Raw genomic sequence first — 27,333 nt, 5'->3', positions numbered from 1 at the left:
CTTCCGATCTTGAGCCTGCCACTCTCTCACATGAGGTTTGGCCCAAAATATCCACTTTGAACAGCCCTCTGCTCATTAGCTGTGCTGGGTCAAGTCCTACTGCTCTTTCAGTGTACTCTATCTCTCTGAATTTTTGGTTAGCAGAGCCACTGCACCTGCATGCACAGACATTCTAACCCTGGATCACTGCTGAGTTTTGGGTCTCGCCTCAGCTCCCCTTTTAAAAAAGTTTCTGTGTGGTCTCCACATTGCAGCATTGAGCCGTGGGGGACCTGTCCTCCATGCACTCCCCCCCCCAAAATCACAGGGTCTCTCATGGTCATGGCAGACCACTGCCTTTCAGAGTCTCTGACAGTTTTATATAAAATTTCTGATCTTTCCTGGATGGCACTAAGTATAACCCTGCAGCTATACGCAAACACAGGGTAGTGGCAGAGTATTGACCCCACTCCTTCCCTCCAGAAATCTTCAGCTTTGGCCAGGGCTGCTCCTGCCACACTGTTTTGGGAGTCTGCCCCTCCCAGGCCTTTTCTCTTGGCTGTGGTAGCTTGTGGCTCCTGAGTTAATTCACGGCTGTCCTGACTCTGCAAGCCAGAAGTGGTGGGCGGGACAGCTATGGTGGCTCTGCTTAGAAAGCCCAAATTGCCAGTTCCCAGGTGCCCTGATGTAGGCCTATTCTTGCCCACTCCCACATACTCCCCACACTCTCATATGCATATGCACTCACTCACAGACACTCTCACTCACTCTTCTGTGTTTTGACTGCAATTCTGGTGTGGGTCTGAGAGCAAGTGGATGAAGCTGCCAGCTACTCTGCCACCATCTTGGATTTCGTGGACTCTTAAAACCAACAAATTTCTTTTTGTTTCTTTGAATTTTTTAAGAAGAAAATTGCTTACCTCCATTTTATTAGAAATTTTTTTCTGGAGATTTTCCCATTTCTTCATATTCTTCTTTCTTCCTTCTTTTTTTTTTTTTTTAACTTTCTGTGCTTGCTACTATGCATTGTGGAGACTAGCTCTCTTTTCTTGTCTTGAAATAATGGTTTCTAAGTAGACTACTGTGTGTAGTCAATGCAGGTGCTTGCAGTGTCAGTTGTATCACCTGGCCTGAAGAGGTAAGTTCTGGGTGTAGTAGCCTTCTGTGTGCTTGAATCCTTGCCTTTCTAATCTGGGTGACATTGCCTGATGCAGTTAAGCTGCTCTGTGAACTCTTGGCATGCCTTGTTGCTTTATCTGTCTGTGAACCAAAATGGATCTGGGAGGGGTTGCTTTGCAAGCTAGGATCTCAAGGCCCCACAAGTGCTGCCCCCATCTCCCTCTGGGCCATTCCTATCTGTGCACACCTCAGTGCTTTGCTATTTCTGCTCCCCCTCAAAGCAATACAGTACCTTCTTGCTCCACAGGCAGCCCTGTGTGCACATTCCCTGTTGTTTAAATGATCCTAAGATAACAACAAAAAAGTTAAATAGAACCATACATACATAGATATGGTTGCCAGAGAGGAGATTGGTTGGGACTGGATGAAGAGGCAAAGGGATTAAGAAGTACAAATTGGTAGATACAAAGTAGTCTTGGGATGTAAAGTACAGCATAGGGAATATAGTCAATAATATTGTAATAATTATGTATGGTGCCAGTGGGTACTGGAAATGTTGGGGAAAACACTTTTTAAAGTATATGACTTTCTAATTACTATGCTGTATGCCTAAAAGTGATGTAAAATAATATTGAATGTAAAAAAAATAATAATAAAGGGACCCATGTCTGGTTTTGTTTGTTTTTTTGTTTGTTTGTTTGTTTATTTGTTTTTGGCAGAGCCAGCTGAGACTTTATTTTTTGGGGAAAAATATTATTTGATTTGGCATGTAGTCTGGGGCATGGGTAAGAGGTGGTCCCCCTGGCAGTAAACTTCCCCATCCCAGGGGTAGGCTAAGGACTGGAGCTAAGTTTTAGGTGATTCTCCTGTGCCCTCCACTCCCCTACACATCTCCTTTACCACCAATCCAAGGACAGGATGGACGAGAGTAGTCATTCACATGGGCAGGACATCAGATGACTCAGATACCAGCTTCCCATCACGGGTCTCAATCGTCTTCACAGCCACTGTTTCGGATGAGCTGGTGCTGGTACAGCCAAAGAAGCCAGGGCCCCCATCAGAGCCCAAGCTGGCCTGGAAGCCCAGGCCATAAGTGAAGTTCCTGTAAACTGGGCTCAGCCCATCTGAGTAGACTCTGGTGTCCTTGGTGTGGATACTCTTGTTCTGCATCCCAGACTCCAACTGGCTCTCCCTGCCCTCCAGCAGCTTGCCGTAGCTATGTTCAAGGCCAGCTTGACATTCATGAACTCCTGGTACTCAAGCAGCTGCCAGGCATGAGAACTTGCTTGGTGGTTCTCAGAGTGGCTTCCAGCTCAGCCACCTTGGTCTGAGCATTCTTGATGGTTAGCTCACCATGCTGCTTGGTATCAGTGATGGTGGCCTCCAGGAAATCTCCCTGGCATTTGAGACCCTTGATCTCAGCCTGGATTCAGCTGATGTTCTGGTTAATATCAGAAATCTGTCTTCATTCAGTGCAAGTCATCCCTGTGCTTCCCAGTCAATGCCTGCAGCTCCTCATACTTGATCTGGTACATGGTCTCACCCTCAGCCCCACTGTGGCTGGTGATATCCTCATATTGGGCCTTACCCTCGACAATGATTCTGTCCAGGTCCAGAGAGCAGCTGTTGTACATGGACAACACCACAGAAGTGTCAGAGATCTGGCACTAAAGACTGAAAAAGTGCAAGTTAAGACTAAGGAAAATAAGAGAAGCATAGCAGTATATGCTACCCCAAAATATTACTGTTTGAGTTCAGGACATGCCACCCTATTATATGCCACTTTGATATTGATTAATTTAAGCTATAGGCATTTGAAAAGCAGCCATGCAGGTAGAAGCTTTCCCTGAAGTCTCCTTATATGCCTAAATACAGATTCTAAACAAACAAATAGACAATAAGCAAACTCCTCAATTATCATTGATCTCCTCCAGAGATTTTCATCAACCAGGGAAAATTTACTCGTTACTGGAGAAGAGACTATAGGAGTGAACATCACGCACAGACAGAATTTGTCACAAACTATCATACCTCCCATAGAGTCTTCTAAGGGCCCATTCATCTTTCCTAAAAATCACTCTCTCTTAAGAAGCCTACTTTACCTATTAATATTATATTTAAATCTAAATTCTAGTACATGCTGTGGAGTTACTCTTTTCCTCTGGGTATCTCCTATGTATACATAAGGTATATGTGTCATTAAACTTCTGTTTGTTTTTAAGAAAATAAAGATCCAGCAGTCAGAGCAAGGTCTGAGGGGAGCCATTCTGGGTACCTGAGCCTCAAAGCCCTTCTAGTCCCTCCCTTTTTCCAATTGTGGAAGCTTTGTATGCATGTGCTCAACTGGACTTTAGTACTTCTGAACTCTTGTAAGGATGCGGGGTCAGTGCAAATGGCAGCACCCTCTCACTTTGCACATGTCAGCCCTTGTGTTTCAATTTTCTGCAATCAGAGTAGAACATAGGTGGAACCACTCTGTGCGCCTGTCCAGCTTGGCCTCCATCTTGGTTGAGGCAGTGTTACACAGTTATCATACCTCCTGTGCTTTGGTAGTTCTGAGCTCTCAGTGGAAGGAGTAGGAGATTCCCCATGGTGCAACTCACACCCTCATCATGAGGCAATGCAGCTTGTGGGTACCACAATGTCCCTTCAACTATGCATGCAGCAGAGCCTCCACTATCTCTGTACTGTCCCTGGACTAAGCAGTTCTACCTGTGGGCATCACAGCATTGTGTCAGCTCCCCACTCTTTCTAGGTGGAGAGCACCCTGTGAGCACACAGTAGCGCTTTCTCTGGACAGGGAAGCCCTGCAGGTGGATACAGTGTTCTGTTGGCTCTGCACTCACTTCAGGTGGGAGAAACCCTTATATGCCATAGCCCAGTGAGAGTGTGAAGCAACATCCTGCTGCACCTGCTGGATCAATCGCTGGATGAAGTGGCCTTTGTGTGCATACTATGACACTCTCTTGTTTCTGCTGGGTCTATCTCTTTTAGGGATGGGCTGAAGATATGCTGCAGCACCCTGCAGGTCTGCCAGACAAACTAGATAAAGCTCTTGCCTTCTACCCAAGGTCAAGGGAAATGTAAACAATGGCTTTGACTCATTCCACCAGTCCTGACTTGTTCCTCAGCTCCCAAAGAGGTCTCATGGTTCCTTAACATTCTCTATGTAGTCATTCTTTCTTGCTTGTTGTGCAGAGGCTGTTCAATTGGCTCATAGTTGCCTCTAGGAGAATTTGCTTTATATATAGATGTACATTTAATGTATTCTTGTGAGAGGGAACACCCAGAGTCCACCTATACCACCATCTTGCCCCAAACCAACATAGTCTTTTTAACAAATTGTGGTAGAACAATTGGACATCCATATGCAAAACTATAATTCTCAATGTGAGTCCTAGGTACTTCAAAGAATTAACTCTTAAAGTATTATAGACCTATGTAAAATGCAAAACTATAAAACTCCTAGAAAATACACATAAGAACAAATCTATCTAAACTTGATCACTAAAAGTAAAAACACTTTTTTTTCTGCAAAAGACATTGTCAAGATAATAAGGAGACAGCACTGTCTTTGGACCAAGCAGTTGAAAGAAAATAGTAATAAAGTTAACTATAACAACAATAAATAATCAGTAAACACACACAAAATATGCAAAGCATGACATCAAAAGCAAAGAGTGGTAGGGGAATAAAAATAAAGACTGGGAGAAAATATTTACCAGAGACGTATCTGATAAAGGACAATTATCTAAATATAAAAAGAACTCTTAAAACTCAACCATAAGACAAACAACCCAATTTAAAAAATGATCAAGAGTCCAGAACATACACCTCACCAAAAAAAAAGAAAAATGGCAAATAAGCATATAGAAATGTTTAACATCATATATCATTAGAAAATAGCTAGTCAACACGAGAATAAGATACTACTATACATCTATTGTAGTAACCAAAATAAAAAATACTTCCAATAGCAAATGCTGAGAAGATTATAGAGCAACAAAGACACTCATTCATTGCTAGTGGGAATGCAAAATGGTACAGCCACGTTTGAAGACAGGTTAGCAGTTTCTTACAAAGCCAATGATCCAGAAACTGTACTTATTGGTGTTTATCCAAAGGTCTTGAAAAATTACGGTCACACAAAAACTCATGTATGGATGTTTATACAGGTTTTATTCATAATTGCCAAAACATGGAGGTAACCAAGGTACCCTTCAGTATAAATAATCTGTAGTACACTCAGACAATGGAATATTATTCAGTGCTAAAAAGAAATAAGATATTAAGCCATAAAAGACAAGAAGAAATCTTAACTACATATTACCAGATGAAATAAACCAATTTGAAAATATATATTTTTTTATTCCAACTATATGACATTCTAGAAAAGGCAAAATTGTGAAAGGTAAAAATATTAAAGTTTTCCAGGGATTAAAGAAGAGAGAATGAATAGGCAGAGCACAGAGACTTTTTAGGACAGGGAAACCATTCTGTATGATGCTATAATAATAGACACATGTTATTACACATTCATCAAAACCCGTAGGATATACTACACCAAGAATGAATTTAAATGGAAACTAGGGACTTGTGGTGATACTAATGTGTTAATGTAGATTCACAGAGTGTAACAGAAGTATCATTTTAGTAGGCAATGTTGATAGTAGGGGAGGCTGTGGATGTATGAGGGCAGAAGGTATGCGCAAACTCTTTTTATTTTCCTCTCAAATTTATTGTAAACTTAAAATGGCTTTAAAAATAAAGTTTATTACTTTTTTTAAAAAAAGCATTTGTTCCACTCATGGTGGATTGACCCATTTTTAATATTTTTCCAGATTTTACTATTTATAAGAATTACTTACGATATTATAAAAATTCAGATTCATGGCTTTCCCACAGAACAACAGAATTGGAATTGTTCAGAGAAGAGGCCCAATATTTCTTGGTGGAAAATATTAGGAAATATTATTTTATTTTAAATATAATTTCCCCTAGTTAGTATGGCTTAAAACAATATTGTTGTGTAATTTTCTAGAAGCGAGTACTGAACATACTTTTCAAAGACTTTCTTTATTCTCATTTATCCCTTATTTTGACCTCCTGAAGAGCAATGGAGAAGTCTTACAATTATTGTCCATACATGGCCAGGTGGACAATAAGAGAAAGAAATCCTACCAAGTGTGTCAAGGTAGTCATGCTTCCTTTGTCACTGGAACAGGTCTATCCTGCCAAGCAGCCCTTCATACCTATCGCATCATGAATTTTTCTCTGATGAAGATACTATAAATTTAACATAAATATTGTTACCCTTTTATTTTGATCTTCTCTGTCTTGATGGTTTAAAAGACATTTTTTGTTTGTTCCTCATCATCACAAAATATTGAACCCGAAATAGGTAGAACTCAGGTAACCTTTTGAAAATGTAACCTTCCCTTTGGAGACTTGAGAAAAGATTGCTTGAAGAGACTGAACCTCCAAAATAAGAACAAATCTCTAGCCTCTTCCAGTCAGTGGAAGGATCAAAGAGATTCTGACAAGCATCCACATGTACCTGGTTAAAAAAAAAAAAAAAGAACAAAAAACAAAACAACAACAACAAAAAAAAAAACTTTGTGTGGAACCACTTTTTTTTTTCCAGGTTTAAAGATTAACTTTATTTTTTTTAATTTATTTTTTCAAATACATTTGTCTCTGCTTACCCCCTAACAACCACTTTCTTCAGTGAGGTGAGCCAGGTCTTGCCCTTAAGACTGATGAATGTCCTCAAAAAAAAAAAAAAATGAAACAACAAACAAACAAGAAAACCCTCTTCCTTTCCTGACTTATAAGTTCCCCTATTCTTTTTCTTCCATTTCAGCCCTTAATTATTTTCTCTCTATACATACTGTCTAACAAGGCCAGCTGGGTCACTGTCTCTATTTCTTTTTTTTTTTTTAAATTTTTAATTAATTTATTTACTTTTTAAATACATTTGTCTCTGCCTTCTCCCCACCTCTTTCCCTTGCCCCCTCCCACCTTCCCTCCCTCAGCTCTTCCCCTTTGGTTTTGTCCATGAGTCCTTGCTATATGTTCCTTGACTTTCCCCTTCCCTTCCCTTTCCCTGCCCCCCGCTTCCCTCTTGTCTCTGTTGATTTCTTTTCCTTTCAGTGTTGCTGGTCATATTTTCCTTGTTTCTTTGCATTGTTGGTTAGGTTCCGCTTATAGGTGAGATCATATGGTATTTGTCTTTCGCACCCTGGCTTATTTCGCTTAGCATGATGCTCTCCAGTTCCATCCATGCTGTCGCAAAGTTTAGCACTACTTTTTTTCTTTCTGCTGCGTAGTATTCCATTGTGTATATGTACCATAATTTTTTTTTCATGTAAGTGAAATAATTTTATTCAAATTGTCAGCTTGAAAGTAATGTTTTTTTTTTATTAATTTATTTACTTTTTAAATACATTTGTCTCTGCCTTCCCCCCCCTCTTTTCCTTGCCCCCTCCCACCTTCCCTCCCTCAGCTCTTCCCCTTTGGTTTTGTCCATGACTCCTTGCTATATGTTCCTTGACTTTCCCCTTCCCTTCCCTTTCCCTGCCCCCCACTTCCCTCTTGTCTCTGTTGATTTCTTTTCCTTTCAGTGTTGCTGGTCATATTTGCCTTGCTTCTTTGCATTGTTGGTTAGGTTCCGCTTATAGGTGAGATCATATGGTATTTGTCTTTCGCCCCCTGGCTTATTTCGCTTAGCATGATGCTCTCCAGTTCCATCCATGCTGTTGCGAAGTTTAGCACTACTTTTTTTCTTTCTGCTGCGTAGTATTCCATTGTGTATATGTACCATCATTTTTTGATCCAATCATCTACTGATGGGAATTTAGGTTGCTTCCAAGACTTGGCTATTGTCAATTGTGCTGCTATGAACATTGGGGTGCATAGGTTCTTTTGTATTGGCGTTTTGGTGTTCTCAGGGTATAGTCCCAGCAGGGGAATCGCTGGATCAAAAGGCAGTTCCATTTTCAGCTTTCTGAGGAAATTCCACACTGCTTTCCATAGTGGCTGCACCAGTCTGCATTCCCACCAACAGTGGACTAGAGTTCCCTTTTCTCCACAGCCTCGCCAGCACCTGTTGTTTGTGCATCTGTTTATGATGGCCATTCTGACCGGTGTGAGGTGGTACCTCATGGTGGTTTTGAGCTGCATTTCTCTAATGGCTAGTGATGCAGAGCATCCTTTCAAATGCCTCTGGGCCCTCTGTATCTCCTCCTTAGAAAAGCGTCTGCCCAGGTCCTTTGCCCATTTTTTGATTGGATCGTTTGTCTTCTTGGAGTAAAGTCGAGTGAGTTCTTTGTATATCTTGGAGATCAAACCTCTATCTGATGTATCATTAGCAAATATATTTTCCCAAGTGGTTGGCCCCCTTTTCATTTCGCTGATGTTTTCTTTCGCCGTGCAGAAGCTTCTTATTTTGATGAGGTCCCACTTGTTTATTCTTTCCTTTATGTCCCTTGCTTTAGGAGACATATCAGTGAAAAAATTGCTGCGTGGGATACCTGAGAGTTTCCTGCCAATGTTCTCCTCTAGGACTTTGATGGTGTTGCGACTTATATTTAAGTCTTTTATCCATCTTGAGTTTATTTTTGTGTATGGTGTCAGCTGATGATCCAATTTCAATTTTTTGCATGTAGCCATCCAGCTCTCCCAACACCATTTGTTGAAGAGGCTGTTATTGCTCCATTTTATGCTTCTGCCCCCTTTGTCAAATATTAGATGTCCATAGAGAGCTGGGCTTATTTCTGGGCTTTCTATTCTGTTCCACTGGTCTATGGTTCTGTTCTTGTGCCAGTACCAGATTGTTTTGAGTATCCTGACTTTGTAGTAGAGTTTGATGTCCGGTATTGTGATCCCTCCTACTTTGTGTTTCTCAAAATTGCTGCAGCTATTCGAGGTCGTTTATGGTTCCATATAAATTTTTGAAATGTCTGTTCTATTTCTGTGAAATACGTCATTGGTATCTTAATAGGGATTGCGTTGAATCTATAAATTGCTTTTGGGAGTATGGACATTTTAAGGATATTAATTCTTCCAATCCATGTGCACGGTATATGCTTCCATTTATTTGTGTCTTCCTTAATTTCTTTTTTCAATGTTGTATAGTTTTCTGCATACAGGTCTTTTGTGTCTTTGGTTAAATTTATCCCTAGGTACTTTATCTTTTTTTGTGCTATATCGAACGGTATATTTTTCCTGATTTCTTCTTCTTCTATTGCATTGCTGGTGTACAAAAACGCCTTTGATTTCTGAATGTTGACTTTGTATCCTGCTGTTTTGCCAAATTCACTTATTAGGTTGAGGAGTTTTTTGGTAGAGTCTACAGGGTTCTCTATGTACACTATCATGTCATCTGCAAACAGTGATAGCTTTACTTCCTCCTTTCCTATTTGGATGCCTTTTATCTCTTTCTCTTGTCTGACCGCTGTGGCTAGGACTTCCAATACGATGTTGAAAAGAAGCGGTGAGAGCGGACATCCTTGTCGTGTTCCCGATCTTAGTGGGAAAGCTTTCAGTTTTTGCCCGTTGAGTATGATATTGGCTGTAGGTTTTTCATATATGGCCTTTATTACCTTGAGGAATCCAGAAGCTGGTTCTTTGAAAAGATTCATAAAGTTGACAAGCCTTTAAGCAGACTCATCAAGAAAAAAAGGGAGAGGACCCAAATTAATAATATCAGAAACGAAAGAGGAGAAATAACAACTGATACCACAGAAATACAAAGGATTCTCAGAAACTATTATGAACAATTATATGCCAAGAAATTTGAAAATCTTGATGAAATGGACAAATTTTTAGAAAAGTATAATCTTCCAACACTGAAGGAGGAAGAAACAGAAAGCTTGAACAGACCGATAACAGTTGGGGAAATTGAAGCAGTAATCAAGAAACTCCCAGCACACAAAAGCCCAGGGCCAGACGGTTTCCCAGGAGAATTTTACAAAACATTTAAGGAAGAGCTAACCCCTGTCCTTCTCAGACTATTCCAAAAAATCCAAGAGGAGGGAAGACTGCCAGACTCCTTCTATGAGGCCAGCATCACCCTGATCCCCAAACCCGATAAAGACCCTACAAAGAAAGAAAACTACAGGCCAATTTCGCTGATGAACATAGATGCTAAAATCCTCAACAAAATATTGGCAAACCGCATCCAGCAATACATTCAAAAGATTATCCATCACGATCAAGTGGGATTCATCCCAGGGATGCAGGGATGGTTCAATATACGCAAATCAGTAAACGTGATACACCACATAAATCAAAGAAAAGACAAACACCACATGATCATCTCGATAGATGCAGAAAAAGCATTTGACAAGGTACAACACCCATTTATGATCAAAACACTCAGCAAAATGGGAATAAATGGGGTATTCCTCTATTTCTTATTTGTATTTCATATACATGTAAACTAAAGGGACTGAGTAATAAAAATATCTTCCAATGGAGGATGATATAAAATGACAGAATCCTAGGGCTGGAAGGAACCACAGATACTTTTCATTCAAGCCTTCTCTTTTAACAAATGAGAAAACATATTTATCTAGTGGGTCTAAGATGTCTTCAAGAAGAATACTGCTAGAAAGAAAGATAAGGTACATGCCTGATTCAATAAAAGTTAAAGAAAGACTGGTAAATCCTAATAGTATTAGCAAGCAGTCATTGAATGCTAACTTTGTGCCAGGTATCTTTAAGTGTATTACATGCATTAATTCATTAATATAGAATTCTCAAAATAACTCTATGAAGTTGGAAATAATATTATCCTTCTTCTACAGAAGTGAAAACTGTGGCACAGAGATGTTGAGAAACCTGCCCAAAATCACACAGCCAAGAAGTGACACAGCTGGCATATGACCAGGCACTGTGGCTCCCTAAAAAACCCATGCTCTTATCAGAAACAGGACTCTTTAGAAGATGAAAGTATAATAGAACTCAAGATAAAAGTGAAAGGGGAGTGGAGGGCACTCCACACGCTGGCACCAGAATAACAAATAGTATTGACACAGAAATATTTGCTTGAGTATTATCCATCCAGGTGAGTCATGGTGGGTCCAATAAATCAAGTTCAAATAGATGCACTTAATGCAAATTCTTACATATTTTTTTCAACCAACATTAATAGATGGCTAGAAGCTTTGAAAAAATTGATCATGATCTTCCTCTCATTAGTTTTCTGGATCAGTGAGAGAGCCATGGATGTTTTATTACCTAAACAAAAGAAAATGACAACTGCCGTTAGAGCTGAAAGGAAGCATGGACATAAGTTTGTTAAGAAGTAGGGCTGGCTTACTGAGACCTGAAGGAGCTAACCAGGAAATGGGGATGGGATGGGAGCCCAGCAGCAGTCAGCGCAGGCAGTGTGTCAGAGAAGGCCAAGGTCAGAGGAGAAGGGGAGGCCAGGATTGGGGGCAAAATAAGATTTATTTCTTGAAAGTATCCTTTTGAGTTCAGGAAGAAACATGGATGGTTTCTCATGGATAGACAACAGAATGATTACCCCATATGCAATATAATGTAGGATGATTGTTTGATAGGGTGTATAGTGGGAAGACAATTTTGCTGTCTCCAGCTCTGACATGAGCTAGTATGGACATGTGTATCTTCTAGGAATCTCAATCTTCTCAGATGACTTTAAAGACAACTGTGGGCATTAGGAGCAGCAAGCTCTGGAGTAGAAAAAAAAGGTCATTTAATGAGAGTTATAGGCAGTTTGAACTTCAAACCACACAGTTATTAATGAAATTGCTTAGACCCATAATAAATAATATTTTAAATTGTTCATTACCCATTGTGTCTCATAGATACATAGAATTGCCAAATATATGTATATTGGAAATACCTCTTAAAATTTCATTGACTTATGGGTTTTAAGGGACCAACTATTCAATCATACAAATACAATTCCTTCAAGTTCATACTCATACTCATCCATTTAAATCCCCAAAGAAGAATGCCAGATTCACTTGCTTGAACAACTATGGTTATGAATGGATCATATTTGCAGGTAACAAACAAGAAGGCAGTTACTCTAGCTCATGCTCTCACCTATTGATAAACTTCTTTTAAAGAGTTTTCTGGCAGGAAAGCAAATTACTTTCTCACAGTTGTGATACTTTACAATATTTCTTTTTTTTCCAGCAAAACCACTATTATACTGTGGTAAGATCACCAATGTTCTTACACCCCCAGACCAAGAACATGGTTATTTGTGTGGTGTGGTTGGGATGTGGCCAGCAAAGCACCCAGGCTTGTTTTTATTCCCTGGTGACACCAGGATTCACACCACAGCATAGTCATTAAACAATGTTAAGGCAATTTTTACTAGGTTATTTTGAAAGCAAATGCTTGGTAGTGGTATGTATTTATTGGGCAAACACTAATATAGAACATTGCCCATGCTAAATATTTTCCAATAATTTTATAAATATTATTTTGTTTTTAATAGCCTTCTGAGACCCAGAGAGGCTAAACAACCTGCGCAAACTCATGCATTTAGAGAAGCTAGCTCCACAGTCTGTGCGTTTCACCACCATGCTCTCTATCATCAATCCTCTGATAATAATGGATGCACCAGTTGACTGTTCTATTCCAGGGGCCAACCACTGAGAGGGGCACAATAAAAGGGAAAGAATATCTAAGAGAAATGTGCCTCCCTCATGAGTTTGCAGGAAAAGTTAATGAGATGATATATTAATACATGTGTCACTGTTAGAGAAGGAGTAGGAAACCAGGGTTTGAAATATTTCATTTCTAACTAACCATGCAATCTGTGGATGCCACTTTCCCTTCTGTAAAATTACATTAGATTCTTTCTAAAGTCCATTCTCCAGTCTGAAACCTTCAGATCTAATGATTATCATAAACTTTTTCCTAAGAATTCTTTATATTTATCTTTATTCTTTGCTCTTTGTGCTGTTCTGTAGAAAATGAATTTCAGGGACATTATAAGAATATTAACCTCTCTGTGATAATTCAGACAGAAATTCAGAGTTTTACAGTCCTCAGGGTTATCATTTGAGTAGCAATTATCCTTGCTTGGTTGCTAAGCAGAAGACTTCATTAATAATGAACAAGTATATGGTATTTGTCTTTCTCTACCTGGTTTATTTCACTTAGCATAATGCTTTCCAGTTCCATTCATATGATCTCACCTATAAGTGGAACATAATGAACAAAGCCAAACAAACCAAAAAAAAAATGAGCAAAACAGAACCAGAGACATGGAAATGAGGAACAAAATGACAGTGACCAGAGGGGAGGAGAAGGAGGACAATGGGAGAAAGAAGTGAAAGGGCCAAGTCAAGGAACATGTATAAATGATGCATGGACATGGACAACAGGGTGAGCATTGATATGGGACTGGGGATTAGACAGGGCAGGGGAAAGAAATGGGGGAAAAATTGGGACAACTGTAATTGAAAAACTGAACTAAAGTAAAATGAAAAATTAAATTAAATTAAAATTAAATAAAATAAATGTACAGGTATAAATGACCCATGAACATGGACAACAGGGTAAGGATTGACTGTGGGAGCAGGTTAGGGGGTGTGGGTAGGTGGGGAAGGGGACAGCAATGAGGGAAAATTGGAACAACTCTAATAAAACAATAAAAACAAACAAAAATAAGAAAAATAGATAAAAATAAGAAAAATAAATAGTTCTGTTTAATAGATGTTAAACAGCAGAATTTTCTACAATTGGATGGGCCACAAATAGCAACTTTTGAAACTTTTTGTGTGTCATGTAGATTTATCAGGCTGCTTGTGCTCAGAGCATGGGAAGACAAGGTGGGAGTACCAGATGGATGGGCAGGAAGCATAGTTACTGGTTCTATGCCCACATGAGGTAGTGTTGTCCCTGGGTACTTGTTTCTTTCCAGATGCAGACTATGAGGAGTGCCCTGGGGGCTCTTCCCAACCTTACCACTGTAAGTAAGAAACCCATTGTCCAGAAAAACACATACCAGTATGAAGTTTTCTGCAGTATAGATAGATATAGATAGATATAGATATAGATGATATAGATATAGATAGATATAGATATAGATATAGATATATATAGGCCCATTTTGGTGTGTGCAGATGGGAGGTTTATGTATGCAAATATATACATTTGATAGTTGAGGGAGATGAAGGAAAGACAGGATGATGAAGAATGTTTTGTGTGTAAGTTTAGATTAGAAATTTAATTGTAGTCATCAGCTAAGAAGCTGTCTTTGACATAACAGTGTTTTTGGCCATGACATGACGGCAAGTATCAGAACGCAGAGCACCTCAGAGTTATCAAGGCCAGAAAAAGGACAACCATCACCGAGCACCACAGTACATGTGACTGAGGCCCAAAGCCAGTGCAAAAGAGAGCAGACACAGAACACTCGCAGGTTCTGGCACCATGAGAGGGATCAGAAAGAATCCTCCTGCAGGAAGCAGCAGTAAAGCCACAGCAAATGCAAATCAGGTGGGAACATTGGAAACTTGACATTTCTTGTCTGCTTTGTAGGTGTGCCTAAGTTACCAAGAGCTGGGATACTCCTAGACTTTAGATCTCAATGAGAAAAATGCAAAGTATATAGCACAACCTCTTTTATCAAAATGAAGAGGCATCAAGCAGCAGTCATTTCCCTAACTCTGGGAAGAAGTATTTCTTTGTTTGAAAGCCTGTGAGAAAGCTGTCCCTTCACTTAAGTATGACCCGATCAGGCTGCATGCTGAAGAACATTCATTCGCCAAGAAGGCTCAGAGTACTTGATTTTCTTTACACCTAAAGAAAGACCCTACTTATGTTCATTGTTTTTTTTTTTTTACATGACATATTAATTAATCCTTCCTCTCTTTATGCAGACATTTCATAACAAATGACAAAATGTTCTCCAGAGTAAGGAATCATAGTAAGAAGCCATCAATATTTCAGGAGGCCTTTCTTCTCACAGTTGAGCTGTCATCTGTCCCTGCAAGTACATTTACGCACACCCATTACCTGACTATTCAGTCATAATAATACATGAACCTCATGACTGTACATGAACCTACACCCAATACTGGTGGTGAGGCAGTGAGAACAGGTGGTCACAAAGAAATAGATATGTGGATGAGTATTTTACCAAGCAGGCGTTGCACTGGATGGATGGAATGGACTGACATGATCTTGTTCTCCAAGGAGTGAACAGTCCAATGACAGAGAAACAGATAAGAAAACATCACAATTCTGATCCCCCAAGCTAATATAAGAAACTTAGGGAAACAGACACAATTCATATTCATTAAAGAAATGAAGAAAAACATAATAAGATATGTAAATATTGAATCACTGTACACCTGAAACAAATATAAAATTGCATGTAATCTGTAATTTAATAACAATAAATTTAAAGAACCAATATGCTGCTGCATATGTAAGTAACTTTTGAAATTAACAGTTCAATTCAAATGATCAATGGAGGGAATTCAAATGTTGTAGTGGACACCATGGCATCCCAGACACCCATCAGTGAAGGCTATTGCATTTCTGGGAATACTGACCAGAGATTGCCTTCAGAACCAGTCCCTTCAGAATGGGCTCTGTGGCCAGCCCAGAGCCCACATCCAATGATATGGTAGAAGTACCAGCTCCTCCATAAAGGCAGAAGAGAGACAGACTAAGTGGAGGGAGAGCAGTTGAGCTCTTTCCACTTAGTCTGTCTCTCTTCTGCCTTTATGGAGGAGTTGGTACTGAGGGTACTCCTTAATGAATGATCTGCACTCTAAGCTCCATTGCAGAGCCCGCTCACCTGGAAATCTGATCTGAAGCAAAGGCAGACAAGGTTGGGAGCCCTGGGCCAAGGGTAGTGGGAGGTGAACACTTGGTCCCCCAAATCAAAACCATTGTCAAAATGACATGGGGAGCTCTAGATTTTGGTGATATGTATGACCTGTTATGATCCACATATCTTTCTTTTCTTTCCAAAATAACTGACTATTTGTTTGTAAAAAATTATTTTCAGGTTTATTGTTATTTCCAAATGACAGTTCTCCATAACAAGCCCATGATATGCCATTTCTCTTGACTTGGACCCTGTGGTATTTTCTAACCATGCATGTGGAAGCCAGCTCAACTACCGAACATAGCAGCCATCATAGCTAAATTGCTTTTAACCAAAACTTCTTAAAGCAGTTTCTTCCCTATTGTTTACACCATTCATGAAAATATACAGTTATAGCTACATTGGGGACTGTCCAGTAGTACATGTCAATTGATACAGTGTCTTTTTTTATATAAGTATATTAATGCTTTTATATTTTTCTTCACATATAATAAAAGTGACAATGATGTATAAGCAAAAGATAGCATAATTTCAGGGACTTTTTGTTGTTATTCTTTAAAATTTTTAATTTTTTTACTTTTTTATTGAATTTATTGGACTTTTTTAAAATTTTATTTAATTTATTGTTTCAAATACATTTGTCTCTGCCTACCCTCCACCACCTTCCCCGGCCCCAACTCCCCCTCCTTCCTTCAATCCTTCCCCTTTGGTTTTGTCCATGAGTCCTTGCTATATGTTCCTTGACTTTCCCCTTCCCTTCCTTTTCCCTGCCCCCCCTCCCTCCTTCCCTCTTGTCTCTGTTGGCATCTTTTCCTTTCAGTGTTGCTGGTCTTCTTTTCCTTGCATCTTTGTATTGTTGGTTAGGTTCCACTTATCTTGAATAGTATCATCTCTATTCAAGTCTGACTGTTCCACAGTTTTGATCCCAATCTCACTTGCTGATTTCAAATTTGGGGGCAAATTTTATTAGCATTTTATTCAGTTGATTGAAGCATATTAGCCATTAATCTCAAAGGATTTCTCTGGACAAGTGTAATTTAGGATTTTTTAAATTTATTTATTTATTTATTTATTTTTGTAGAGCAAATTAGAATTAATCTTTTTATTTATTTTTTCAAATGCATTTGTCTCTGCCTTCCTCCCACCATTTTCCTTGGCCTCTCCCTCCCTCCCTCCCTCAATCCTTCCCCTTTGGTTTTGTCCATGAGTCCTTGCTATACATTCCTTGACTTTCCCCTTCCCTTCCTTTTCCTCTGCCCACTCCTCCCTCCTTCCCTATTGTCTCTGTTGGTTTCTTTTCCTTTCAGTGTTGCTGGTCTTATTTTCCTTGCATGTTTGTATTGTTGGTTAGGTTCTGCTTATAGATGAGACCATATGGTACTTGTCTTTCACCCCCTGGCTTATTTTGCTAAGCATAATGCTCTCTAGTTCCACCCATGCTGTTGCAAAGGGGAGCGGTTCTTCTTTGCCTTGTACTGTGTACTATTCCATTGTGTAAATGTATCATAATTTTTTGATCCAATCATCTACTGATGGGCGTTTAGGTTGCTTCCAACACTTGGCTATTGTAAATTGTGCTGCTATGAACATCGGGGTGCATAGGTTCTTTTGTATTGGCGTTTGGTGTTCTCAGGGTATAGTCCCAGCAGGGGAATCACTGGATCCAAAGGCAGTTCCATTTTCAGCTTTTTGAGGAAATTCCACACTGCTTTCCACAGTGGCTGCACTAGTCTGCATTCCCACCAACAGTGGACTAGGGTTCCCTTTTCTCCATAGCCTTGCCAGCACCTGTTGTTTGTTGATCTGTTTATGATGGTCATTCTGACCGGTGTGAGGTGGTACCTCATGGTGGTTTTGAGCTGCATTTCTCTCATGGCTAGTGATGCCGAGCATCCTTTCAAATGTCTCTAGGCCAAACAAAATGTTTTGTTTGGATGATTTGTCCATTTTTGACAGCGGGGTGTTAAAATCCCCTACTATCAGTGTGTGGCTGTTTATATCTTTTTTGAAGTCATTCAAATATGAAGTCATTCATATTTGGGTGCCCCTATGTTGGAAGCATATAAGTTTACAATGTTTATGTCTTCTTGGTAGATTCTTCCTTTAAGTATTATAAAGTGTTCCTCTGGATCTCTTTTCATGGCCTTTGTTTTGAAATCTATTTTTTCTGATAGAAGTATTGCAACCCCTGTTTTCTTCTTTTGCTCATTTGCTTGGAATATTTTTTTTCCATCCCTTTACTCTCAATCTGTTTAGGTGTTTTGTTCTGAGGTGGGTCTCTTGTAGACAGCATGTGTGTGGGTCATGTTTTCTTATCTATTTGGCTATCCTGTGTCTTTTGATTGGGGCATTTAGTCCATTTACATTGAGAGTTATTACTGATAGAAACCTATTCATTTTTTCTCTTTATACCTGTGTTTTTCTCTTTCTCACTCTTTTCCTTCATCTTCTTAAACCAGTCCCTTTAGCATATCTTGTAGTGCTGGTTTGGTAGGGATGTATTCTTTTAGCCTTCTCTTGTCTGGGAAACTCCTTATTTCCCCTTCTACTTTAATTGAGAGCCTTGCTGGGTAGAGCAGCCTTGGTTCTAGGCCCTTGTTTTTCATTACTTGGAATATTTGTTTCTATCCTTCTGGCTTGTAATGTTCCTGTTGAGAAGTCAGCCCCTATCTGTATCAGGGCTCCCTTGTACGTTACTTTCTCCTTCTCCCTTGCTGCCTTTAGAATTCTCTCTTTGTCTTTGATATTTGCCATTTTAATGATGATGTGCTTTGGAGTGGACCTCCTTGGATCCCTCTTGAGTGGGGCCCTCTGTGCCTCCTGGATCCATGAAATCTTTTCGCTCCTCAAATTGGGGAAATTTTCTATCAGTTTTTCAAAGAGGTTCTCTATCCCTTGCTCCTCTTCTTCTCCTTCTGGTAACCCTATTATGTGGATATTATTGCATTTCAGGTTGTCCTGCTTTTCCCTAAATGCATCTTCATTTTTTTTCAGTCTTTTTTCCATTTCTTGTTCTTTCTGGGAGCTTTTTTCTACCTTATCCACCATCTCACTGATTTGATCCTTGGCTTCATCCAGCCTGCTTTTGATTCCTTCTCCTGTGTTCTTCAATTCAGAAACGGTATTCTTCATATCCTTTTGTATCTTCTTGATAGTTTCTATGTTCTTTTCCAGGTTGATATATTTTGCTGCAAGAACCCAATAGTTTCTTTGCAGTTTCTCATAGTTATCTTTGAGCTGGCTGAGTTCATTGTGCTTCCTTAGAGCCATTATTTTTAATTCAATATCTGATAGTTCCCTTGTCTCTCTTTCATTTAGCTCTCTCTGTGGGAAGTCCCCTTTTCCACTCATTTAGGGGGAACTTCTTTTTCTTCCCATTTTTGTGAAAGTCTATTAATTTTTATTTATTTATTTTTGCTTCTGCTTCAGATTGATCTGTCTAGATTTCCTGACTTTGGATTAATCTTCTATGGTTTAGTGGGTCTTTTTATTTATTTAATTCATTTCTTTACTTTTCCTTCTGGGCCTGCCTCTGATGATGTCAGTTGTTGACTGCATATGACTTTGGGTCATTTGTTTGAGCCTTCCAGGAGTCTACTGTCTGTGTCTGACTCCTGCTTTGGGCAGCTCTGTGACCCCTTCACCCAGGATCCACTATTTCTGTGGATCGCTCTGCACTCTCTCACAGGCTCCTCCCAAGGGGATCCTGCCTGGCTGGGTGCAGGCACTTGTCCCAGCCCAGGGGGAGGGAGGAGGGGAGCTGCTTATTCACCTGACCTGTCGCACTCGTCTGGCACCTGTGCCCAGCAGGTGCCCAGCACTGGTCAGTTTAGGGTGTTCTATTGTGTGCTTTCTCCACTTTTGGCTCTTCAGGGGTGTGGCCTGCTTATACAAAATGGAGACTAGGGAATAGGAAGGAGTCAGCTCCAGGTCTCTCCAGTTAATCCTGTCTCCAGTCTCTCCTAAAGGGTCTCTGGGCAGCTCTGTGACCCCTTCGGATAGGGATCCACTATTTCTGCGGACCAAAATTGCAAGCCGTCTGGATCCTGCGCCTCTTCTGCCTCTTTGTGTGCACGCCTCCCTGTACAACTGGGGACTATGGAATGGGCAGGGACTCTGCTCGAGGATGTCAGATAATCCTCCAGTTCCTTCCCCAACCCCTCCATCTCCAGTCTGTCCTCAAGGGTCTCTATGCAGCTCTGTGTCCCCTTTGACCAGGGATCCTCTATTTCTTCCAGCCAATCTGCACACAGCCCTTAGTCCACACACCCACAAGTTGTGCACGGAGTGTGCTAAAGGCAGGTTAATTGATTATCTTATGCCTGGGTGAGGTGGTAGCTGCAGAGTGGGAGGTGAGTTATGACCAGGGCATTCTCTTCACAAAGTTTTCCTCACCAATCATTCCTCAGGAAAGATTGCCGACTCTCCTGCCGCCTCTACCCAGTGATCACGGAAGAAGGCTGCCACTGCAAATTTTTGCGTTGGCCCTTTAAATGTTTCTTTGCATCTCCAGCCACCTGTCTCTGGCAGAGAGTGCCCCTACGCTTTTGGGGTTGGGTTTTGTCTGTGCATTTTCCTAATTTCAGCTGCTGTAGTCTAGGGGTTTCTGTTTATGGTTCAGACCCTGTTCTTCTCAAGGGAATCTAACTGGCTGTTTCAATGTTCCTCTGGTGCTGGTGCCCGTGGGCACCCAGCCCACCCTCTCGAGCTTCCACCATACTTCTCACCAATTGGGATCTGTGAGAGTTGAATCCACTATCTGTCCGCAGCTCCGAGGCCCCTCTCCCTCTATCATTCCATTGTTTTCCAGGTGATTTTTCCACTGTTTAGTCACAATTCCAGTTTGGTCCTGGGAGGAGGTCAGCGTGACTCCCATTTACTCCTCTACTATCTTAAAAACCTAGAATTAATCTTAACATAATTTTTATTACTATACTTGTTTACATAAATCATCATACTCTCCAGTTTCTTAACTACAGGATGGAACACTTCTGGTGAAGATACTGGTTTATCAGAAAATATTTTACCTCTGCTCAGGTTTTAAGCTCTTTGCCTCTCTCTCCTCTGAAAAAAGCTCCCTCTTTGACCACAATGGAGGTTAAGCTCATCTGAACCTTTTCTTTATCAGGCCCTGAAGTTGGCCTGCTGTTCTGCTTGAGCTCAGTTTCATAAAAGAAGCCTGCAAGGCAGTTTATAAAGAATATCTCCACCTTTGACATCTGATAAAATTCCTAGCCCCACCCCTTTCATATCTGTCTTAATCTGTCTTTAGCAAGAATTCTGTTAAGCCACTTTATAAGAATTACTCTGAGTTCCTTTTAGTAATTTTCATCTTTGACTACCTATGTCTACTCATTGGTAATAAATTATTAGCTATCTTTGATGTATTCTAAGTTGAGTTAAATCACTTTCCCCTTTTATGGTAGTCTTTTTTAAAGATTTTATTTCTTTATTTTTAGAGAGGGGATGGAAGGGAGAAAGAGAGGGAGAGAAACATCAATGTGTTGTTGCATCTCATGCTTCCCCTGCTGGGGACCTGGCTTGCAACCCAGGTATGTGCCCTACACTGGGAATAAACCGGCAACCCTTTGTTTCACAAGCCAGAACTCAATCCACTTAGCCATACCAGCTAGGGCCCCTTTTGTAGTAGTCTTAAACAAAGTATCCCTTGCCATTTTTAACAAATACCCAGTGAATAGTTTATCTTCAACACATCATTTATTAAGTCAGTGGCCCTTAAACTTTTGGAAATTTAAGCTGCACAGATGTATGAGCTTTTCTTTAAATGTGTTCTAACTCATTGGTACATATCCACGTGCCTTTGCGGTAGCTCAGGTTGTCCACCAAGATGTCTTTTCAATAGTATTCTTCCCATAGTGAAGTGCCTCCATTGACATGTTTAAGGACTAGAAAAATGCAAAACCAATAGGACAGACCAATCACTGTATTTGGCATGAGTAAGAGAATCATGGTGGAATCAGGCACAATCAAACTCAGAGTGAATGGGAGTGATATCCTCTCCATCTCCCGCTACTCAGCAGCCTCCTTTAATACAAACTCTGGAGGTTTCTTTCTGTCTACATGCCTTATCAATACCTGCTGCACTACCAACAGGTATGCCTGGGGGGGGGTGTAATGAACTCCAGGCTGAAATCATGGTCCTTCCATGCCCAAAAGACAGCATGTTAACCACAGAGTTCTGTAGGAGCTAAAGGATTTACCCATCATTCATGCACAGTTCAGGCCTGAGCAATAAATGTGCAGGTTGGGGAGAAAGGTCTTTCCTCGGTCATCAAATATGCGGTGCAGAAGTTGTCAAAGTATGGTGTCTGGACCAGCAGCATTAGAATCGCCTAGAATTTGTGATAAATGCACTTTCTCCAGCCCCAACTCAGGCCTTCTGAGTCATAAATGGTGGAGGTTGGGCCCAGCATTCTGTTCCAAGAAGTCCTCCAGGGCATCCTGATGATTGTCAAAGTTTAGAAGCACTACAGTTGTCATCAAGAGTGTGGACCCCAACCCCATCTCTAAAATTTGAATTTTGGTTCTGCCATTTGGTAATTATGAAACCTCAGGGAATACCCTAAACTCTCTTTTCTTCAATTTTCTTACTTATACTATAGGAAATGGGCTATAACATTTAAGACATTTAGAACAGTGCCTGGCCCATAAAGGCTAAAAGCAGAGGTGGTGGCAGACTGTCCCACAGAGCTGCTCCACAGAGTCGTCATGGATAGGGAAATAAAATAAGTCATTCTAGACACTTTCTCAGTCTGCCAGGGAAAGGAGGTGGTGATTCCCTCTAGTGGAGAATGCCCTGAGCCCTTGTGTTCAGTGGCTTTTATTAAAAGGATTATCCATGGGTGCTTTGTAGTAGGAATGTACAGGTAATCTCATTACATCAGTATGTTAATATTTACAGAGTGTAGGTGATGTTTGAAGAAGACAAAGGGCAGGAAAACACTGATTTGCATGGGTCTGAGACAAGTAAACATAAGAGCACCAAATAATTTAGGGTCAGGGTCTGTGAATAATGTAAATTTCCTTCCCAGCATGAGCCCATTATCATAGCTTTGAGGGAAAAAAAAAAAAAAACAAGACATGTTTCAAGGAATTTATTTCTAGGCCTGATTTTCCCCCCAGGAACTGCCGAATCCAGTTTAGGGATGCCTCCATTATTGTTTCAAGCCTGAGCCAGGCAGGCAGAGCAGAGTAACCAAGAGGTAAGGAGACTTCTTTCAGAGAGAATGAGGACTCTGGTCATATCAAAGCCGAGGGGTGAGGGTCTTTTACCCTTTCTTTGTGGGCCCCAAGTCTATCCCTGATGACCTCTATGCGACTGTGTCTGTTTTTGATAATTCTGCCATTCAGGGGTCTTACTCATCATTGACTAACCAGTCATCCTCCCGGGACTAAGCAGGGTGATGTGAGTGAGTCAGGGGCTGCACCCCTGCCTTGGGGACAGGTTTAGTCTCCTCCACTGAGCCTATTTTCCCAAGGCCTCCTTGCTTAGCTACAGTCTCATGGCCCTCTTGCCTGTCAGCAAGGCTACAGTTCCTGAAACCAGGTGAGATGGTTTCCAAAAAAGGCATTTAGAACAGTGTCTGGCCCATAAAGGCTACAACCAGAGGATGTAATCAGAAGATAGAAAGCTTGAACTACAACCAGACACACAAACATACATTCATACACAGACATACAAAGACACACACAGACACATAGTTACAGACATACTTAGACACAGTCATATACACAGACACACAGAGTCACAAACATACACACACGCCAGGCTGGGCCAAAGTGGAAAAATTATCTCATGAGGTACCATGAACAAGCAGAGAAGGAAGAAATAATAGTCAAGATGAGAATCATGAAAAGTCCAAATTCTGAGAACTGTGAGTCAAATAGTCCACAGAAGAGAGAAGATAGGAAGGTTTTCCTACTTTTGCTGGATATGCACACATTAATTCAGAGAGAAAAGAATTTAAATGTATTAGCTTTCTCCTAACTCCTAATCTAAGTGGTCATGATAAAGAAGACAGTCATTGGAAACCTTTTTATTGTCATAAGTGCTAGTTCATTAGCACTTACTATAATTTGAGTTCAGAACACCCTCTTCTTGAGAAGACTGTGCAGCAATAAAGGCACTTCTGATTTGGATGTTAAATGGAATTGATTACTGAATCAAAATCCAAGGCTCCCCAGCTGCATCATACCACCAGGAAGCCAGCAACAACAGTAGTAGGCATGATTTCTCTAGGGTTCAGTTTGTATGGCCATTCCCAACAAACTGCAAAAAGACAAGAGCTCCTGACTTATCTCAACTGCCAATACCTTAGGGAAAAAATAGGGGGTTTCTTTTTAGTTAGGTACCACTTGGCGGCTTTAACACACTTCTGCACAAATTTGGAATCTTATCCCATTGCTGTGATGTATGCAGATATGGGTACTTACTTTTTTATTTTTTTTATTTATTTATTTTTAAATACATTTGTCTCTGCCTCCTCCCCACCACTTTCCCTTGCCCCTTCCATATTCCCTCCCTCAGCTCTTCCCCTTTGGTTTTGTCCATGAGTTCTTGCTATATGTTCCTTGACTTTCCCCTTCCCTTCCCCTTTCCCTATCGGCCCCTCCCTTCTTCCCTCTTGTCTCTGTTGATTTCTTTTCCTTTCAGTGTTGCTGGTCATATTTTCCTTGCATCTTTGTGTTGTTGGTCAGGTTCTGCTTATAGGTGAGATCATATGGTATTTGTCTTTCGCCCCCTGGCTTATTTTGCTTAGCATAATGCTCTCCAATTCCATCCATGCTGTTGCAAAGTTTAGTAGTTCTTTTTTCCTTTCTGCTGCATAGTATTCCATTGTGTATATGTACCATGATTTTTTGATCCAATCACCTACTGATGGACACTTAGGTTGCTTCCAACACTTGGCTATTGTAAATTGTGCTGCTATGAACATTGGGGTGCATAGGTTCTTTTCTATTGGCGTTTTGATGTTCTTAGGGTATAGTCCCAGCAGGGGAATCCCTGGATCCAAAGGCAGTTCCATTTTCAGCTTTTTGAGGAAACTCCACATCGCCTTCCACAGTGGCTATACCAGTCTACATTCCCACCAACAGTGTACTAGGGTTCCCTTTTGTCCACAGCCTCACCAGCACCTGTTGCTTGTGGATCTGTTTATGATGGCCATTCTGACCGGTGTGAGGTGGTACCTCATGGTGATTTTGATCTCCATTTCTCTGATGGCTAGTGATGTTGAGCATCCTTTCAAATGCCTCTGGGCCCTCTGTATCTCCTCCTTAGAAAAGCATCTGCCCAGGTCCTTTGCCCATTTTTTGATTGGATCGTTTGTCGTCTTGGAGTGGAGTCGAGTGAGTTCTTTATATATCTTGGAGATCAAACCTCTATCTGATGTATCATTAGTGAATATATTTTCCCATATGGTTGGCTCCCTTTTCATTTTGCTGATGTTTTCTTTCGCCATGCAGAAGCTTCTTATTTTGATGAGTTCCCATGTGTTTATTCTTTCTTTTATGTCCCTTGCTTTAGGAGACATATCAGTGAAAAAATTTTAATCTTACTTTTTTTCATAATCATTAGTATTATACTACTTTATAGGTGAAGAAATCAGGCCTTGGAAAGGTTAAGCAATATACCCAAATTCAGGGTATAGGAAGCCACTTTGAGTGGTATCGGGAACTGTAGTCCTGCGCAAGCTGGGGCCTGGGAGAAGAACCCTAAGACTTGGCTTGAACACTGGTAATGTGGTTGATATGCAGGATCCAATAATAACTCCAAGGGCCCCTGGGGAAAATCAGGCCTAGAAGTAAATTACACTCCTTGAAACATGCTTTGTTTCTCCCTCAAGCTCCATTAATCATATACCAGAAAACCAGTTCAAGGCTGGGAAAGAAATTTATAGAATTCCTGGACCCTGACCCAAATCCCATCTTATGCCATAATGTTTGCTAACCTCAGACCCAAGCAATTCAGTGTGTACCTGCTATTGTCTTCTTTAAACATCACCTATTCTCTGTAAACTAAAGTTACTGATGTAATTAGATTACCTATACATTCCGGCTACCTGTCCCCAGCTTGTAACATTTTCAATAAAAGCCATTGAACACAGGGGCTCAAAGCATTCTCCTTGAGAGAGAAGCACCTTCTCCTTTCCTTGAAAGGCAAACTGTGTCTGGGGTGACTCTTTCTTCCATCCATGGTGAATTGGGTTGGAGAGAGTCCCCCATATCAGGATATTTAAGGGAAGTGAGGGAGTGAGCTCAAACCATTTGACTGCAGGATCATTTCCTTCTCATATACTCTACTTATGCTGAAATTCCAGCAGCTCCAACATTGGAGCAGGGGACACAATTCAGGATTCAAGTGCTAGTAGACAAAAATAATTGACATTTGAAGTCAAATCCTCAGGCAAGTATTGCCTGTAGGAACTCATGAACCAAGAAAATTCTTCCAGTATCAGAGAATGGATGCATAGTTAGTCCACAAATAATCAAGTAAAATGTAGTAAATCACCACTTGGAGGAATGCTCTCTATTCCTGTGATATTGAAAATACACCAATAGGCTTTTTATATCTGGCAACTGTAATCAGTGAATGTGAGGTTAAGGACTTAAAAATGTTTAAATGTCCCTTTGGGGTCTTTCCTTTGTACCTTTAATTAGAAGGTCATATATTATACCGAGGGATGTATTCATTTGTGAAATCTAAAGAGTCAGTCCACTTGCCACAGGTGTCACCTCAAAAGGACTCCCCTTGATTATGGCAAGAATCAGAAGAGAGGGGGAAAGAGGGACTGGATGAAAGAAGGTGAAGGGATTAGCCAAAGAACATGGATGCATGGTCTGGACACAGACAATGATCTGGTGATGGCCTGAGGGAAGGATGTGTAGGAACTGGGTGGAGGTGGGCAAACGGGAAAAAAGTGGGGACAATTGTAATAGCATAAACAATTAAAAATAAAGATAACAAATCTAAAATAATAATGGGCTCAGGCCAAGGGCTTGGGGCTTTGTCCATGCCATATTTGGAAAGTTGAGCCATTTCTCACACCATACATGGGCCCCAAAGAGCTGCTGAACACCCTGCACATGAATCTAAGCCCCATGTCCATGCACCTTTATGAATTCCATAAATTCAGAAAGAGTTAAGAGATCTAACATCTATTTTAAAGGCACCTCACTTTGTAACTTAGGCTAAAATACAAAAGGAGTTTCAGTTCTGAAACTATACTATTCAGAATTCCTGATATACATGAAAACAAATAAGAAAGAGAAAAAGATAGTAGTTAATGTCTTATTAGCAAAAGTTGCTAGGAAGCAATACTAGGGGAAAAGATGTAAAATTCTTTTCTATCATTGTATAACAAATCACCACATAGTAGAAA

The 27,333-nt window shown here is 40.5% G+C and overlaps 1 pseudogene; it reads right to left on the bottom strand.

The window, feature by feature from the left end:
• Positions 1 to 2,034: 2,034 nt before the first annotated feature.
• Positions 2,035 to 3,517, bottom strand: LOC129081704 (keratin, type II cytoskeletal 8-like; annotated as a pseudogene).
• Between the last annotated feature and the right edge of the window lie 23,816 nt (positions 3,518 to 27,333).

The sequence above is a fragment of the Pteronotus mesoamericanus genome, unplaced genomic scaffold (genome assembly GCF_021234165.1).
Source record: "Pteronotus mesoamericanus isolate MK-2021 breed Mesoamerican mustached bat unplaced genomic scaffold, CSHL_Meso_final scaffold_118, whole genome shotgun sequence".
NCBI classification, from domain to species: domain Eukaryota; kingdom Metazoa; phylum Chordata; class Mammalia; order Chiroptera; family Mormoopidae; genus Pteronotus; species Pteronotus mesoamericanus.
Note: the sequence above shows the minus strand (reverse complement) of the source record. Positions and strands in the feature narration are given on the sequence as shown.